The sequence below is a fragment of the Hyperolius riggenbachi genome, chromosome 4 (genome assembly GCF_040937935.1).
Source record: "Hyperolius riggenbachi isolate aHypRig1 chromosome 4, aHypRig1.pri, whole genome shotgun sequence".
NCBI lineage: Eukaryota > Metazoa > Chordata > Amphibia > Anura > Hyperoliidae > Hyperolius > Hyperolius riggenbachi.
Window position 1 is genome coordinate 185428708 of NC_090649.1, and position 16854 is coordinate 185445561.

At 41.9% G+C, this 16854-nt stretch overlaps 1 long non-coding RNA gene across 2 annotated transcripts in view; it reads left to right on the top strand.

The window, feature by feature from the left end:
* Positions 1 to 16854, top strand: part of LOC137570607 (uncharacterized) — a 781848-nt gene that overhangs the window by 346171 nt on the left and 418823 nt on the right. For both annotated transcript variants that reach the window (XR_011031108.1, XR_011031107.1), the window contains exon 4: positions 4180 to 4420. This is a non-coding gene — a long non-coding RNA (uncharacterized lncRNA). The remainder of the gene's footprint in view (positions 1 to 4179; positions 4421 to 16854) is intronic.

Below are 16854 nucleotides of genomic sequence, written 5' to 3' on the forward strand. Positions count from 1 at the left end.
ACTTCCATTATGTTCGGAGTTCGGCCATGTTCGGCCCGAACCCGAACATCTAGATGTTCGCCCAACACTACACGTGACCCGTTCGGCCAATCACAGCGCTAGCCGAACGTTCGGGTAACGTTCGGCCATGCGCTCTTAGTTCGGCCATATGGCCGAACAGTTTGGCCGAACACCATCAGGTGTTCGGCCGAACCCGAACATCACCCGAACAGGGTGATGTTCTGCAGAACCCGAACAGTGGCGAACACTGTTCGCCCAACACTACGGGCAGTACTGGGAAGTGGGAACGCAGATTTTAGTACCTAAACACACAATACAACATGTTTTCCGGGGTCGGACTCTGAGGCACATACAGATGGTCCCGATCATCATCCTCATCATACAACTCTTCTCCTGAGTCTGACCCACCCACCCACCACCTCTGCCACCCCAACATCCCCAGACACAGACCCCTCATCGTCCTCAACATTAACTTGGGATGCTGGCCTGAGCCAGACCTCCTCCTCCACATCAGGCCCCATCATCTCCTCAATGGCAGCCCTCATTAATCGTTCTGGCGACGGACCGATGGACACAACATTCTCCTCCGGAGAGGGCTGCTGCTGACCACTGGCTGCTGGGGTGGATGTTATAGCTTGCGTGGGGCGTTGGCTGTTGCTGTTGTTGGGAGTGCTGCTCACAGCGGAGGTCTCTGAGGAACTCATGGTGAGCTCATATAGTGGTTGGCGGTGAGTGGAGTATTACTGATGCCAGCAATATACACACTGACTGGCAGAGTACGCAATGCTATATAGTCTGGCTGAGCGGTGTACACAGAGTGGCAGTACACACAATGCTATATAGTCTGGCTGAGCCGTGTACACAGAGTGGCAGTACACACAATGCTATATAGTCTGGCTGAGCGGTGTACACAGAGTGGCAGTACACACAATGCTATATAGTCTGGCTGAGCCGTGTACACAGAGTGGCAGTACACACAATGCTATATAGTCTGGCTGAGCCGTGTACACAGAGTGTCAGTAAACAATGCTATATATAGCGTGGCTGAGCGAGGTACACAGTGGCAGTACACACAATGCTATATAGTCTGGCTGAGCGGTGTACACAGAGTGTCAGTAAACAATGGTATATAGTCTGGCTGAGCGGTGTACACAGAGTGGCAGTAAACACAATGCTATATATAGCGTGGCTGAGCGAGGTGCACAGTGGCAGTACACACAATGCTATATAGTCAGGCTAAGCAGTGTACACAGAGTGTCAGAAAACACAATGCTATATATAGCGTGGCTGAGCGAGGTGCACAGTGGCAGTACACACAATGCTATATATTCTGGCTGAGCCGTGTACACAGAGTGGCAGTAAACACAATGCTATATATAGCGTGGCTGAGCGAGGTACACAGTGGCAGTACACACAATGCTATATAGTCAGGCTAAGCCGTGTACACAGAGTGTCAGAAAACACAATGCTATATATAGCGTGGCTGAGCGAGGTGCACAGTGGCAGTACACACAATGCTATATAGCCAGGCTAAGCCGTGTACACAGAGTGTCAGAAAACACAATGCTATATATAGCGTGGCTGAGCGAGGTGCACAGTGGCAGTACACACAATGCTATATATTCTGGCTGAGCTGTGTACACAGAGTGGCAGTAAACACAATGCTATATATAGCGTGGCTGAGCGAGGTACACAGTGGCAGTACACACAATGCTATATAGTCAGGCTAAGCCGTGTACACAGAGTGTCAGAAAACACAATGCTATATATAGCGTGGCTGAGCGAGGTACACAGTGGCAGTAAACAATGCTATATATATAGTGTGGCTGAGCGAGCAGTGTACTACTGTTCCCAGCAGCGACACACAATGACTGGGGGGGACCCTGGCTAGTGTGGCTGGAGAGCGAACTACCCTGCCTGCCTACACAAAGCTAAACCCACAGACAAATGGCGGAGATATGACGTGGTTCGGGTATTTATTAACCCGAACCACGTGACCGTTTGGCCAATCAGAGCGCGTTCGGGCCCGAACCACGTGACCCGTTCGGCCAATCACAGCGCTAGCCGAACGTTCGGGGAACGTTCGGCCATGCGCTCTTAGTTCGGCCATGTGGCCGAACGGTTTGGCCGAGCACCGTCAGGTGTTCAGCCGAACTCGAACATCACCCGAACAGGGTGATGTTCTGCAGAACCCGAACAGTGGCGAACACTGTTCGCCCAACACTACATCTCATTGACCCTCTAATGAACCAAATATGCAAACATACCGTAATTACCAAGGAATTGTATTTTTTAAAGGAAAAAAATAGTAAGTTTCATATTTTTTTTTTCACATTGTCTCAGATAGCCATATAACTGATCCTCTCAGTAAACTTACTTTCATTTGTTTAAAGTCATGAATTAATTCTCATTCCATTTTTTACTTTAAGAACTTGGTCTACCAAAAATACTCAGTGGCTGCTTTTGTTTGCTACAAGTTTTCCTATTCGTAGCAAGATTTATGTGTTTACACAAAATACTACTACGTGGGGCATGTGTTTAGAAAACAAAAAACAGGCTAGTTTGTTGGCATTGCATTGTTAGTTATTGTGATTATGTAAAGCTCATATGGCTTTTGTACTTCAGTGTGTGTTTTTCTCTATATGTGCAGTGTCATTACTGCTAGAGGATGAATTGTATTACCACTAACAAAGGGAGCGACACATTTTCTGAGATCTTGCGCACAATACACACAGTTCTTCAAATAACAAAACGCCACTGTGATGGTAATAAATCTGGAGTCCTTGTAATTACTATGATCTTCTGTACAAACATAATTGCTTTCATCTTCACTTAGAAGGTGCATATACTGAATACGCTTTTTTTTTTGTTAGCAACATGGGGCCGATATTTTGGGCAGGGATTTTGTGCACCAGACTAATTGTACTAATTAATTCATACCAAAGTGTGAGCATAATGTTTGTACAATTAGGTTGTAATTTTGTAATTCTCTACAGACTACAGAGACACAGCAGTTGCAAATTTCATATAAAGTGCAAAATAGGATTTATTCAAATTGAATACATTTAAAATTAAAATGGGCTTAGTGAGCAGTAGAAGAATAGTTCAGGGTAGGATAACACTTTCTCCAGTAATAGATTTTAGTTTAGAAAATAAATTAGTTAAGCCATTCTTTACTATCAAAATAATCTCCTCTGTGTATAAAAGCAAAAAATGCCAGTTCTTGAAATGTTTTAGATGTACAAGAAACCAATGGCATGCATACAACCCACATTGAACATCAAAAGTATTATATTTGTGTTTGTGCTAACCTTTGCCTCAGATCAGTCTCTGCTAGTCTCTGCCCTTACTTCTGGAAATATCCCAACATGTATGCAATAATTTGCAGAGGTGGATAGCGGATTAGCTGTACCCAGTATTTAAAGGGGGTGTCATCATTTACCTAGGCTTCTGGGCTATTCCATAGTACAAAGGTCAAACAACAATCCCTGGCCCTTCAGCAGGGCTTACACCCGCAAGGCCCATGCAAAGAGGAATCCAGTAAGCTGTACTTAGTGGACGGCACTCTGGAGTAGCTCATGTCTTAAAGTGAACCTCCAGACTAAAAATCTACTCAGCAGCACTGAAAAGGCTTAGTGTTTCTTTAACAGTTTAACAGCATACAAACTTTGTTTTTCTTACCCAAGCCCCATTTTTAGCTGCACAGAAGCTAAGCTCCGCCCCATCAAAGAAATCTGCCTGGGCATTTTTCTCCTGATGCTGTGCAAAGCAAGATGGGATTTCTGATGTTGTTGTTCTCCTTCTGCTGTTTTGGCGCACATTTTTTTCTTATTGTGAATTTAAGATTTGAAACCCAGCGCGTGTAGCTGGGAGGGGGGATCAGTACACAGGACTGTGTCTCATGCTCCCTGTCACCTCCTTTCAACCAAAAAGATGGCTGCTCCCATGAAATCACAAACATTTGCCTGTTCTTTTAAAACAGGGTGGGATTATATTACCTATCTATTTTAATTAACATAACAAATGTAACTTAATGACAGTATGTTTGTTTAGGCTGAAGTTCTCCTTTAAGTTGTTGTCATTGTGTGTGTCCAGACTTGAGGTTTTTAAATATATGTGTAGATTCCCTGCAAGCACAGAGTGGTATATGTAAAAAATGACTTGTTTTTTTCTCTTTAGGAAGCCCGGCCCTGTCTACATGTAGGAACATTTTTTGAGTACCCGGGTGTCTGAAAGCCAACTCATGCATGCCATATTCCAATCCATTGGTTGATACAGAAGGAGGGGGAATGACAGCCTGACCTGTACCTCCCTCTTCCTCAGAGGTTTCTTCAGAAAATCTCAGTGTTATCTCAGCTGCCCAAAGAAGATAATGTTCTCACCATGGTCACTCATCTAAGGATTTCTACATGGAAGAAAGGTAGAATGGCTTTTTATACATTACAATTAATGTTTTTTATTCTTTTTTTGTGAGTGGGGAATCACAACAGCTATTCCATCTTTAAAACATAGATTGAGCAACTAATTATTACTTCCATGTGTGCAATTAAGAACAACCCTTACTGCAGAACAGTGGGTGGAGTTCTACAAATCATGGCTTTTGGCTAAAAATATGCCAGAGTTGTTCTATCGTCATGAAGTTAAATGAATTGCTCTCTCTTAATTTATTCTTAAATCCTAACTTTAGCGGTTTAATAATTTGGAAATGTAAATTTCTTTTAATTGTATTTGTTGAATCAGTCAAGTATTTTTTTTTTTTTTTTAACCAACAAGCAATATATAGTAGCAAATATATCGGCGCCAAGGGACAATGGAACCACCGCTGAGAAGAACAATGTCCAAAAGTTCAGAAGTCAGGCATACATCAAAGGTCAGCACAGGTTTAGAAAGTCATTATATGTAGGGAATGGTAAATTCTTCACCACAATATATCAAATGCTCAGAGGTAGATATCCGCCAAACATCAAAACTAGAAAAGGCTTACCAGCTCCCAACAACCCACATTATAAGGTTGTAAAATGGCTCAGGTCACAGATAACGTCCAGGGAACATCAGGCGTCGTGAAGATCCAGTGGACATCCGTATGGAGGTAAAGTTTCAGGAATTTATATAGGAAAACAAAAACGGCAATATCTAAGCGTAACCCGTTTATTTAGATAAAATTTCTTTAAAAGGCAGTAGATATAAAAACGATAACTCACATACGGGGCCCATAAACAGGGAACCCCGGAAGATTAGCGCGCATGTAATGGTCAATCATAGATCAATAGACAATGGTGCCGCCTGTTACCTTCCCGACCGGTTTCGCAGTCTTGCGTCATCAGGGGAGAAAAGGCGAACAGGCGGCAGGCACCAAATTTATAGCTTTTAGTCTGGGAAAAGAGGGTGGGGTGAAAGAAAACTTCCTCAGAAGGGCATCACTAATCAAAGTAGGAAAGAGTCACCCAAATGTGTAAATAAAGTGAAAAACAGAACAATATGTAAATAGCATATTAATAGCAAAGAATGGTGTAAAAAATATAATGATATCAGTAGTAAAAACAAGATTACAAACAAAAAACACCTATACTTTTGAAGATCAATAGGCAGCTTGATTACTCTAGTCTGCACAGGGAGCAGAGCAAGGGGGGGGGGGGGGGAAAGATGCGCACGCATCTCCCGCTTGGTGGGCGGAGCTGAGCTCCGCCTTCAGTCTCCGAGAGGCGATTGCCGCTCGGGAGACTGTTACACGGCGAAACCGCCGTGTATTTACATGTGCAGCGCTGCGATCAGCAGCAGCGCTGCACTGGGGACAGCCGTGTGACACGGCTGTCCCTCTGGGGGACAAGAGAGCGATCGGCTCTCATAGGCAGAAGCCTATGACAGCCGATCGCCATGATTGGCCGGCTGGGGGGAGGGAGGGGATTTAGAAGAAAAGAAAATAGTAAAAAATATTTTTAAAAAACCCAAAACAAATATTTATAAAAAAAAAAATAAACACAGGGGGGGGGCGATCAGACCTCACCAACAGAGAGCTCTGTTGGTGGGGAGAAAAGGGGGGGGGGTCACTTGTGTGCAGAGGTATACGGCCCTGCAGCTTGGCCTTAAAGCTGCAGTGGCCAATTAAGGAAAAATTAGGCTGGTCACTAGGGGGGTTTACCACCATGGTCCTCAAGAGGTTAAAGCCACACACAAAAACAAGGTTGGGACAAGCCAAAAGATGGCAATGATTCTGTTATAGTGAAAATCTTGTTTACATTTTTATTTTATACTAGTTTACTATAAGTGTTTTTGGATTGTGGAATGACTCAATTGGGTTTCCATTAATTTTTATGGGAAAATTCGCTTTGATGTGAGCTAGCGTTTTTGCGGAACAAATAATGCTTGCAAACCAAGGTTCCACTGCAATAATGATATGGAATGTGCTGTAGGAATATTCTTATCATTCAAGATAATGCAGAAATTGTTTATTTTAGCCACTGCTTCCCAGTCTGCAATTCAATAGGTTGTTGATACATTTATAATAGAGCTGGTCTGTCACTCCATGAAAGGCAGTGGCACAGTACAACAACCTGAATAGTGGCACTCAAGTAGGAAGACCAGCCAACATCCTTGTATAAATCCAGTTGTCAGGTAGGGCTTTTGAAAAGCATAAGGCTGGATTCACACTGTGCATGCTGCACAGCACATGCGTTATATAAAGTGTGTGAATTACAATGGACACTGCCTACATTTATATCATACACATTAATTCAAAGTCTGCATGCAGCAAGTTAGAATAACACAATCCGCTACAGTGCAGAGATTGGAACAAGCCCATAGAATTGTATGGGCAGTAAACTGACAAGCAGAATGATTCATTTTACAATGCAACTGAGGCAGTGTGAATGAGCCCTAAAGGAATCCTTAAGTTTTACCCATAAGGAGATAGATTAGTTCAAACCCTTTTAGAAAGAGGTTCAAAGCCATAAGATTAATAATTATTTCTTTACACAAAAGAATAAAATTACAGTGAACTTTACTCTGGGACCAATGGACATCTTGTATGTATATCTTCACATGAACCACTTGATTGAAGACCAATAGGGAATCAGACAAGTACCTGGTAATAAACAAATATCAGTAAGTATAGAATATTCCCCACATCCCTGTAGAAATTGCATAAAAAGTGAATTTGTCCAGGGAATTTTTAAGGGGAGTTTAAATACTCCGGCGTATAAGACGACTGGGCATATAAGACGACCCCCAACTTTTCCAGCTAAAATATAGAGTTTGGTATATACCTTCCATATAAGACTACCCCTCTTCCAACGCACACCAAATAGAAATTTGATACTGGTGATGTACTGTACTGTATGTAGTACCTAGTATATAACAGTGTACAGGGGAATGACTGGTTGGATTGGTCAACCCTCCCTAAGTGGATTGGTCAGCTCTCCCTGTCTCCCTGCTTATCAGAGTGGTATGGAAGAATAGATCACGCTGTGCCCATAAAACACGCCTCTTTCAACTGGCCCACCCTTGTATCCTATTTACCTCCTTCTCTGCGTCTCAGATCTTGCACATGTGTGCCTGTGCCGCTTCACTACAGTCCTCAGCAATGAGATCTGAGAGTCGGTAACAGGATAGGGCGTATCACCCGGCATCAGTGACGCCCGGTGTATAAGACGACCCCTGGATTTTCAGAAGATTTTCAAGGGTTAAAAAGTAGTCTTATATGCCAGAATATACTGTAATTAGGGAATTATTGTTGCATAGAGGTAAATACCATAGATCATCCAATGATAAAAGTCATAAAAGTAAAAAAAACACTTTCTTACATAACACAATTAAAATGGGTACAAATAGGACATACAATTAAAAAGCAACCTTATATTGGGTTTTAGTTACAAGTATAATTACACATGTACATGCTGGGTGTACGTAGATGGCTGCTTGTCATATATAAAACTGCACACAAAGCTGCAAACAAAAAGGCCCACTTGCTGAGGTTTCACGGAAGAATTCTCCAATACCAAGGGGTAAAAATGGACAAAATATGCAAAAGTAGTGTGTAATAAGTTTACTAAGTGTGGTTTGTAATTGTATTGACTAATACCAATCCTCATATAATGAGGTGAATATTAACTTTACTGGCCAGTTCATCGTAGTGGTGTTTACTAATGGTCAAATATGGTTACTTTCACTGGCGCAACAATAGGGCCTGCCCGAACCCCCCCCCCCCCCCCCCCCCTGGGCCCATACATACATACCTTCCGTGCGTTCCAGCGTGGGTGTTCCTCTCTCTCTAGCATCTGACACGACTTCTTGTATAAACAGGAAGTCGCGTCAGACATTAGAGGGAGAAACATCCACGCTGGAGCGCACAAAAGGTATGTATCTGCCGCTGCCCGCTGCCTGCATACACAAACTATTCAACGCTGGAGGGGAGAGCAGAGGGGAGAGACCGAGGTGAGGGAGGGGAGCACCGCCCCCTCCCTGCCGAAGTGCAGCATGGTTTTCCCCTCATGCTGCGGCCCCAAGCGGGCCTGGTTACTTTATGTAAAGTAGAATTTACTTTAAATAGCTCCTACCTTTCATCCTTCCTTTTTTTTTTTTTTTTGCCTTCGTCCTCCCTTGCTTTCACACCTTTATGTACAATCTACATTGCTGAATATTTTGACAGGATTAGTAAAAGAGATTGCATGAAAACATCAAGTGTGCTTCCGGCAGTGAAGCAGTTAATATAGTGTTCACATGTCATGCTTACTGTGCTGTAAAGCTACATTGTATCCTATCAGTGAAGTGGAAGATTTAAATTCATATTTCTTGGTGTGTGTGAAATCTCTTTTCAAAGCCTCAAACAGAAATGACAGGTGGTTTTCAGCAATTTTTTTTTTTTTTTTTAACATCCACTGTAATCCTATGGCGTTTTCCTTCCCTGTACAAGATCCAGGTAGAAAGGAAATTACTGAGAAATGTATTTTTAGCTTCTCTATATGTAAACATATTATAACTGTGTTCTAAGAATGTATGAGCTGGTTAAAGGAAAACTGTAGTGAGAGGAATGTAAAGGGTACTTTATTAAACTATTGTACATGGACATGCCTGTGATTACTTTGATGTTACTGAGGTCACAGCTCAGTAGCTCTGTGTGTTGCATTGTAAAAGCTGCATTGCTTTGCTCCCAGCTGTTAGTGAGATAGGAGTGGTCACTTCAAGCACTATATACATTGATTCTGCATCTGTAGTAATGTAAAATTATGGTTTCCTTCGCTGTTGCAGTAAATTCAGCAAAGAGTTGTGTTTTGCAAGGATACGAGTTTTGCTTCATGCTTAGTTTAGACTTATGAATCAATGGGGTTGATTAATTAAGTATCGGTAATATTACCATGCACACACAGCACACAGAAATATTACTGTTACTTCCACGTGCTGGTACCGCAGAATATGCTAATAGCATGACCCACGGTACTCTAACGTTAACACACATGTTACCGTATAAATGGACATGCTATTGGAGTACCGCAGGTCATGCTACTAGGGTATCTAGCTGTACTTACACTCAGAAGTAACGGTAATATTGCTGTGTGCTGTGTGTCCATTGGTAATATTAACTATGTTTAATAAATCAACCCCACTGAGAGAGAAAAGTTCTGGGCATATTTTATACCAAGCTGTATGCCCTCACCATGGTTTATAGATTGTAAGATTTAAAACACATACATATTAAAAGAATATTTCTTCCTGGGTAAAATGCAGTATAATTACAGTAGCCATTAAAAATCTGATACATCTTACAGGTTTTGGGCTAGTCCATGTCCTCCATGTCCTGGTTGATGCTTCAAATAAAGAGTTTGTTTTAGACTATAATCGCTCCTCGGTTGTTTAAGGACTTGGTACTACCCCCTTCCAGTCTGTTGATTAGCTGGAGGTGTGGCTCTGGAAGATGAAGTGGTCATGGCAATTTTGGATCCATGGGGATTTAGGCATGGATGGTGTGTGTGTGTGGGGGGGGAGGGGCATTTAGACTGAGTGATTGAACCTGAAGACCCCATCGGTAAGTGTGGAGGAGTGAAGGGGGTACATTATCAGTTGGTATAAGGTAGAGGTGAGGGAGAGATGGGGTAGAGAAAATAGATCTTGATTTGCTTATAATCTGTTTTCATTCTGTGACACATAACACTGGTGACAAGAACACCTGATCCATGTGTGTAACAGTGTTTCGGTTAAGGTTGCAGATACTGTGATTCCAACTAGGCTCCTGCTCTAGGGGTTGTGCCTAAGGTCCTGTGTCAGACTCTACACTGACTTTAATGGCAATAATTACCCCTTTGTGTGCTTTGAGAAATGGTAATCATTAATGAGTTGTTTTGCACTCCATGCTCATGAATCTCTTACCAGTGATGTCCTTGGGAAATAGGTTCTTGGGGTGAAGAAAGTGTAAAATGCTACAAAGGGATGTCCTGTGTAAAATGTATTTAACGGTCAATTGCTCTGTTTCTGCTTCACTGCAATTTTTTTTGGTCTGAAAAGTTTCTGCAGCACTGTAGGGAGCCCCCAGTGCCATGAGACCTCTGGTATTAACTGTTTTATTTCTGTCTATTCTATTGCATAGATCCCAACTTTTGGAACTAGGAAAATGGGACACTAAGCTCTGCCACACTTTTAGCCACACCCTGATTTTACATGTGACGCATCCCCCTATAAAGTTCTCTGTTGTTACATGTTTTCTCCCCTACCTCACCAATTAAGTTGTTCAGGTAGACTAGTGGTTTTCCCCCTTCTTCACCAATAAAGCTTCCCTGGTGCTAGCAGTTTCCCCCCTCCCCAGTAATTCTTCTCTGGTGTCTAGTTTGTGTTTCCCAAGGAGTCCTAGATTCCTAAGCAATAATCTCTCCCCAAGCTGCAACTTATAAGCCTTCACATTTTAAATCATAGTGAGCCTTGTTATAATTCTCTCTATTCCCAGATTTGCCTCTTCTTTCTCATAAGCTTCTAATACATTTCTCTTTAGCTTAGCCACATTGTTTTAATGGGAAAAGTACTGAAGTGTCATCTGTCATCTCCGGAAGTACCTAAGAGTAGATCTGCTGACAAACGTGCTTCTTGTTTGAACATATCGGTCGTTGTATTGGTTGCTGTTGTAAGCATACATCATTGCAGCCAATCAGCCAACAACAGTGCTGGAAACTTGAGCGCACCAGGCGCCTCCATAGGCCATAATGTGAATTACAGCTATATCGGCTCTCAGTCAGTTATTTGTGCACTGCCAAAAGACAGAGCCCAAACTATGATAAAATCTGAGTGGGACAGTGTGATTGCAACTTACTGCCAGCCTCAGAGCTCTCTTTTTGTTTGTTTGTTTTTAGCTAAACTATGATAAAAAACACTCATAATTCGGCCTGCAGCAATAGCTGGCACCCGGATAACGTCTTACTCCAGAGTCCATGGTGGTCTGGAGGGGGAATAATAATTAATGCCACCGGGTGTTTTGTAGGAGCAAGGTGAGCCATTTTACGGCATTACCCTGTGCCAACATTTCCAGGCACCTTAATTACATGTACACTCATTACAGCTAAATGTCTTTCCTAATGTTGCTTTTTTTTCAGTTGACTATATTCTTAGCATATATAACAAAATTAGGTCATACTTTTTGGGTCACAGGATGATTTGAGGATGAGAGTTTCTTGATTTGTTTTATCTCAGTGTGGTCAACAATTGTTTTACTAGCTTGCCCTCATAATCCCAACCATTTGGGAAGCAATAATAGACATTTATTTTTCCAGTGTATTTTTCCAGTGTCTTTGTTAAGGCTTGTTCACACTACAAGTGCTTATCTCAGCACTTTGTGATTTTAAAAGCTCTTGCTAATGTTATCCTATGTTTCTATTCACACTGGTGCGATGTGATTTTGTAAAAATCCCCCATAGCATTGCATTAGCAAAAGCTTTTAAAATCTCTAGGGTTTAAAAAGCTCTTGTCGTGTGAATTAGCCCTTACTGTTTGTTTATGTTTGATGTGTCGGTTAATATTGGGATAAATGAATTGTGGCTATAAATGCCCATGTCAACTAACTTTCAAACACAAGAAATTGATACACTAAGTTTAGTAATCCATAACTATTTAGATGGCATATAGAGGCAGATTAAAAGTCAAGGATCTTCTCTACATACAGTATATCTCACAAGGGACCACCAGCAAGCAAGAAAATACTTAAAATAGTCATGACAGTACTCTCCCACCTAATTGTTAATACGTTTTCAATTGCAAAGTTATTATCTCCTAGGAGAAAACTCAGGAGAAAAAGTGAATTACATATGGGTCAAGGGCCCTTATTCATTTCACTTTTTCTCCTACGTTTTCTTCTATTAGAAAAAAAATTCCATCTTTTGTATAAAATAGCTTTTTAGCATTCTGCAATTAAAAAAATTACCAAAAAGTAGGTAAAAAGTACTGATGAAATGATTCATGTTTGCTAGTGGCTTCAAATGCCTTTTATTAATAAAGTGTAAAAATATCACCAAGGAAAAATAATAATTGAATAAGGGCCATTGAGTTTATAGTAATGTTCCACATCTGGGACCACATGCAACTGTTTCTCCTTAGTTTTCTCCCGGGTGAGCATTTTTCATCTTCCCTTTAAACTAACTTTTCAGCATTTTGCAAAGACTACCAAAAAGTGGGTGAAAAATGTACTTTCAAAATTATTTTGAATGTTTTATTGCTTGCTTGGGGTTTAAAAGGCATTTTATTCAAACATTGTAAACATATTACCTTGGAGAAAACGCAGGACAAAAAGCTAATTGCATATGGTTTCTGATCCTGAGTCTAGAAGGTCTCCATGAAAAGCACCAGCATCTTAGTTCACCATTTCCAGCTTATGTTTCATACAAAATGTGCATCTTTCTTTTTGCATCAACTTTAGTGGTGGTGAGAGCACAGGCAGTGGTGTACCAATAGGAGATCCAGAGGTTGCATCAGTTTCCCTGGACCAGAAGGGCCCTTCTCCATCTTCTGTATTAGCTCTTCATTAGTAAGATGTTGGTAATGATCATATTTATATGTGTTGTGAAGAGAGATATTCATTAACAAATTGTTCCCCTCCCTGTGCTTAAACCTCTATGACACTATAACTATCCTTTAAAGGTGTAGGGTGGTATGCACACCTGTAATCTTGCTTGATGATGTGCCTGGATAGCTGGCTAAATAGCAGTACGAGCTAATGTAGTATATAAAAGAATGTAGGTCCGGCATTATCAGTGTAAATTATAACTCTTTTATTGAAGACATATATGACATACATGGCTGTCCTTGGCTGGTTTTGGCTGTCCATATCAATTATGTATAGAGCACTTGAGGGGGCCAAATGTAAAACTCATACTGGGGCCCACAGCTCCCTAACTACGCTACTCGGTGCAGAGGACTCCGATCCATCTGTACTTTAAATCAGGCCTCATACAGATTGTTTGAGTTTATCTACCACAGGTCTTTTTTAATGCCAGAAACAAAAAGTTTATAAGTGGGGAAGTTCCTCTCAACTAAAGTCAAATTTAAAGTGGACATAAACACATAGATTAGCACCCAATACGGCAAATAGATTGATACCTCTGTGATCTTAATCTGATCAGAGAGGGATAGAATCCTCCAGACATTGCACATAGATTTTCAGTACATTTCAGCATGCAATCAATTAAAAATCTTTCAGCACTAAAGGCCATTGATGTACCATTGCCCGATCAAACAAGGTTTTATATCTTGTCTGATTTCTGGGAGGTTGATTTCTAGGAGCCCTCTTATAAAAGGAACCTTAACCTCCTGGACAGTATGCCCGACACTGTGTTGGGCAAGAACATTTTGCTGAAAGCGGTATGCCTGACACAGTGTCAGATATGCCAATCAGGATGTTTTCTGCCACATTCCCCCCTCAGGACTGAAATAGCTGTAGCTGCCCCAGAACAGGTGCCCCAACCAACTCTCCCCGGCGCTGTGTCAGTTACTTACCGTGCCTCTAGCCAGCGCTGATCACATCACCTCCACCACACAGCTCCGGTCTTGTATGTTGGGAGCATCGGGACTCGGCGATGTGACGTTGATGACATTGCGACGTCATGACGTCATTGATACATGGCTAGCTATACAGCAGGGAACTATACCTGGATACCTATACTGGGGGGCTAAATACCACATTGCAAATGACATCCTGAAGACGGATGGGCATCACGTGTTGGCCGATGCAGGACAGGTAATGTATGCACTATGAGGACATCGGCGGATGCAGGTAGCTCTGCCGATTCCTGAGAGATTTCATTCTGAAATCGATCGGGAATCGGCCTGCGGTGTATGGACAGTCAACAGATCTCTCTCTCTCTCTCTAATCAGATTCAATCAGAGAGAGATTTGTGTCTTTTTCGAATCTGCCTATCATCGCTAGCTGTATGGCTAATGGCTACCATTACATTTGTATTAGTGCAGGTTAAGCAGCTGCAGCTTGTAAGTATAAGTGATCAGAGATTTTGGGGAGTAAGTTTGAAATTTAGTTTTGATTTTGTGTTTCAAGCTTTTATTAAATGTAAAATGTATACTAGAGCCTTGCTTGACACATTTTGGTAAGTTACAGGCAAAATGGCTATGAAAATGAACTGGATCACTTTTTGCACATAAATCCAACAGAAACTGAAGGCCTGAGAGGTTAAAGTATTAATTGTAAGAACCCTCTTCCCATTCACAGTTACCCCTATTTCTCTCTTGGGGGAAGAAGGTGGTAAGAACAGCCCCATATTCTTACCAATGGACAAGTGCACTTTTACAGTGCCAAGAATCATGTGAGCTACTATTACTCAGGGACCCCCATGTTCAGCCTTCCTTGACAATACTAGCCTTCATGGGGGATTAGGAGTTAAAAAGGATTTGCAAGGGAACTTTGTGCTGTTTTTTTATTGTGTACTGTCACTTCAAATGTTTGAAACTTATTTTGTTTACCAATTGACCAACTTACTAAGGGCAATTTTTTTGTAGATTTAAGTAGAAGAACAGGGGCATAATATCAGTGGCCCAGCCCCCCCCCCCAGCAGACCCCCCCATCATTGCCAGACCAAGATCACCATAGTAGGCAGCTGTCCGGCTCCTCCCCCCCCTCCTGTGCAGAGTAAGTGCAGGGAGTGCTATTACATTTACCCCTGCTGTATTGGGTCTCCTCTTCCTCAGGGCATCTGAGTATTTTGTTCTGCCCCCCTAAAGCTCCTAAAGACATGGCATGCATCAGGAGCCAAAGGTTGAGGTCAGCATAGAGTGAGCAGATGCCCCCCTGAGGAAGAGGAGATCCAATACAGCGTGGACTAGGTAAACATAACAGCGCTCCCTGCACCTGCTCTACTTAACAGCGGAGCAGGCGGGCTCTCATAGCCACTACGGCCCCCCTCGGTTGCAGGGGCTATTGTTACGATACTGTATAAGGAAGCTAGTAAGCTAAAAGCCACCACAAATTTCACTCACTGCAGCATTTTGCTAACCGTGTATTTGCTAACCGAATATTGTGTTCCACTTTTGGAAAAATGTGTATGGGGTACATTAGTTCCTCACTCTTTACCCATTTTGCTTTGGGGGAGTGGACATCAGATTCCACCTCCCAAAGAGAAGCCCCCCTCCCCGGAGAAACACTAGATAGATAGATAGATAGATAGATAGATAGATAGATAGACAATTTCTCCATAAAATAACTATCCGTAATATATAACAGTCATAACATATAACAGCTGTCTGCTCCACTCCACTGTGCAGAATGGACCCGCCCCAAATGGCAACCGAGCCTTAAAGAGAAATCGTAACCAAGAATTGAACTTCTTCCTAATCAGTAGGTGATACCCCCTTTACCATGAGAAATCTTTTCCTTTTCATAAATGCATCATCAGGGCGCTCTATTTGGCTGATATTGTGGTGTAACCCCTCCCACAGTAGGCCTACTGAAGGCCCCTATACCGTGCTACCTATACTGAAGGCCCCTATACCCTGCTGCCTATATTGAAGGCCACTATACCCTGCTGCCTATACTGAAGGTCCCTATACCCTGCTGCCTATACTGAAAGCCACTATACCCTGCTGCCTATATTGAAGGCCACTATACCCTGCTGCTTATACTGAAAGCCACTATACCCTGCTGCCTATATTGAAGGCCCCTATACCCTGCTACCTATACTGAAAGCCACTATACCCTGCTGCCTATACTGAAAGCCACTATACCCTGCTGCCTAAACTGAAAGCCACTATACCCTGCTGCCTATACTGAAAGCCACTATACCCTGCTGCCTATATTGAAGGCTACCTATGCCTGAGTACCTATACTGCGGGCAACTATACCATGGATCGCACAATTCTTATGTGCAGGATTCGTTAGATTCGTGATTCGAAAGGTTCGAGATATTCAAGAACCTTTTTAGATTTGGATTCGGATTCAGATTCAAAGAAATTGTGAATTCGTCCCATCCCTAACTGAAATGCTCATAGGCTTGAAGGAGTGTTTATTTATCTTTGTATGTGTCAGAGTAGTGCAAGTAAATATTTTGAATTAAAAAAATGTTTGGTTTGGGTCCGCTTTAATCACTAAATTTAACTACACTTAAATGTAAATTCTGGTTTGCACAAGCAATTTATGCAAACAAAATCATTTATGACTGCTGCATTAATAATTTGCATAACATTTATGAATGGATTATGCAAAATCAATTACATTTAAAAAATTGTAACTACGAATAGTCATAATATGTATATGAATATATGTAATTGAAGGTAAAAAGCTATATTGCATAGGGTCATGCAAGATGGACAGGTCATGGCAGAGAGATCAGACTAATTATGAATAAACATGTGTTACAGACACTGAAATATGAACAGAATATT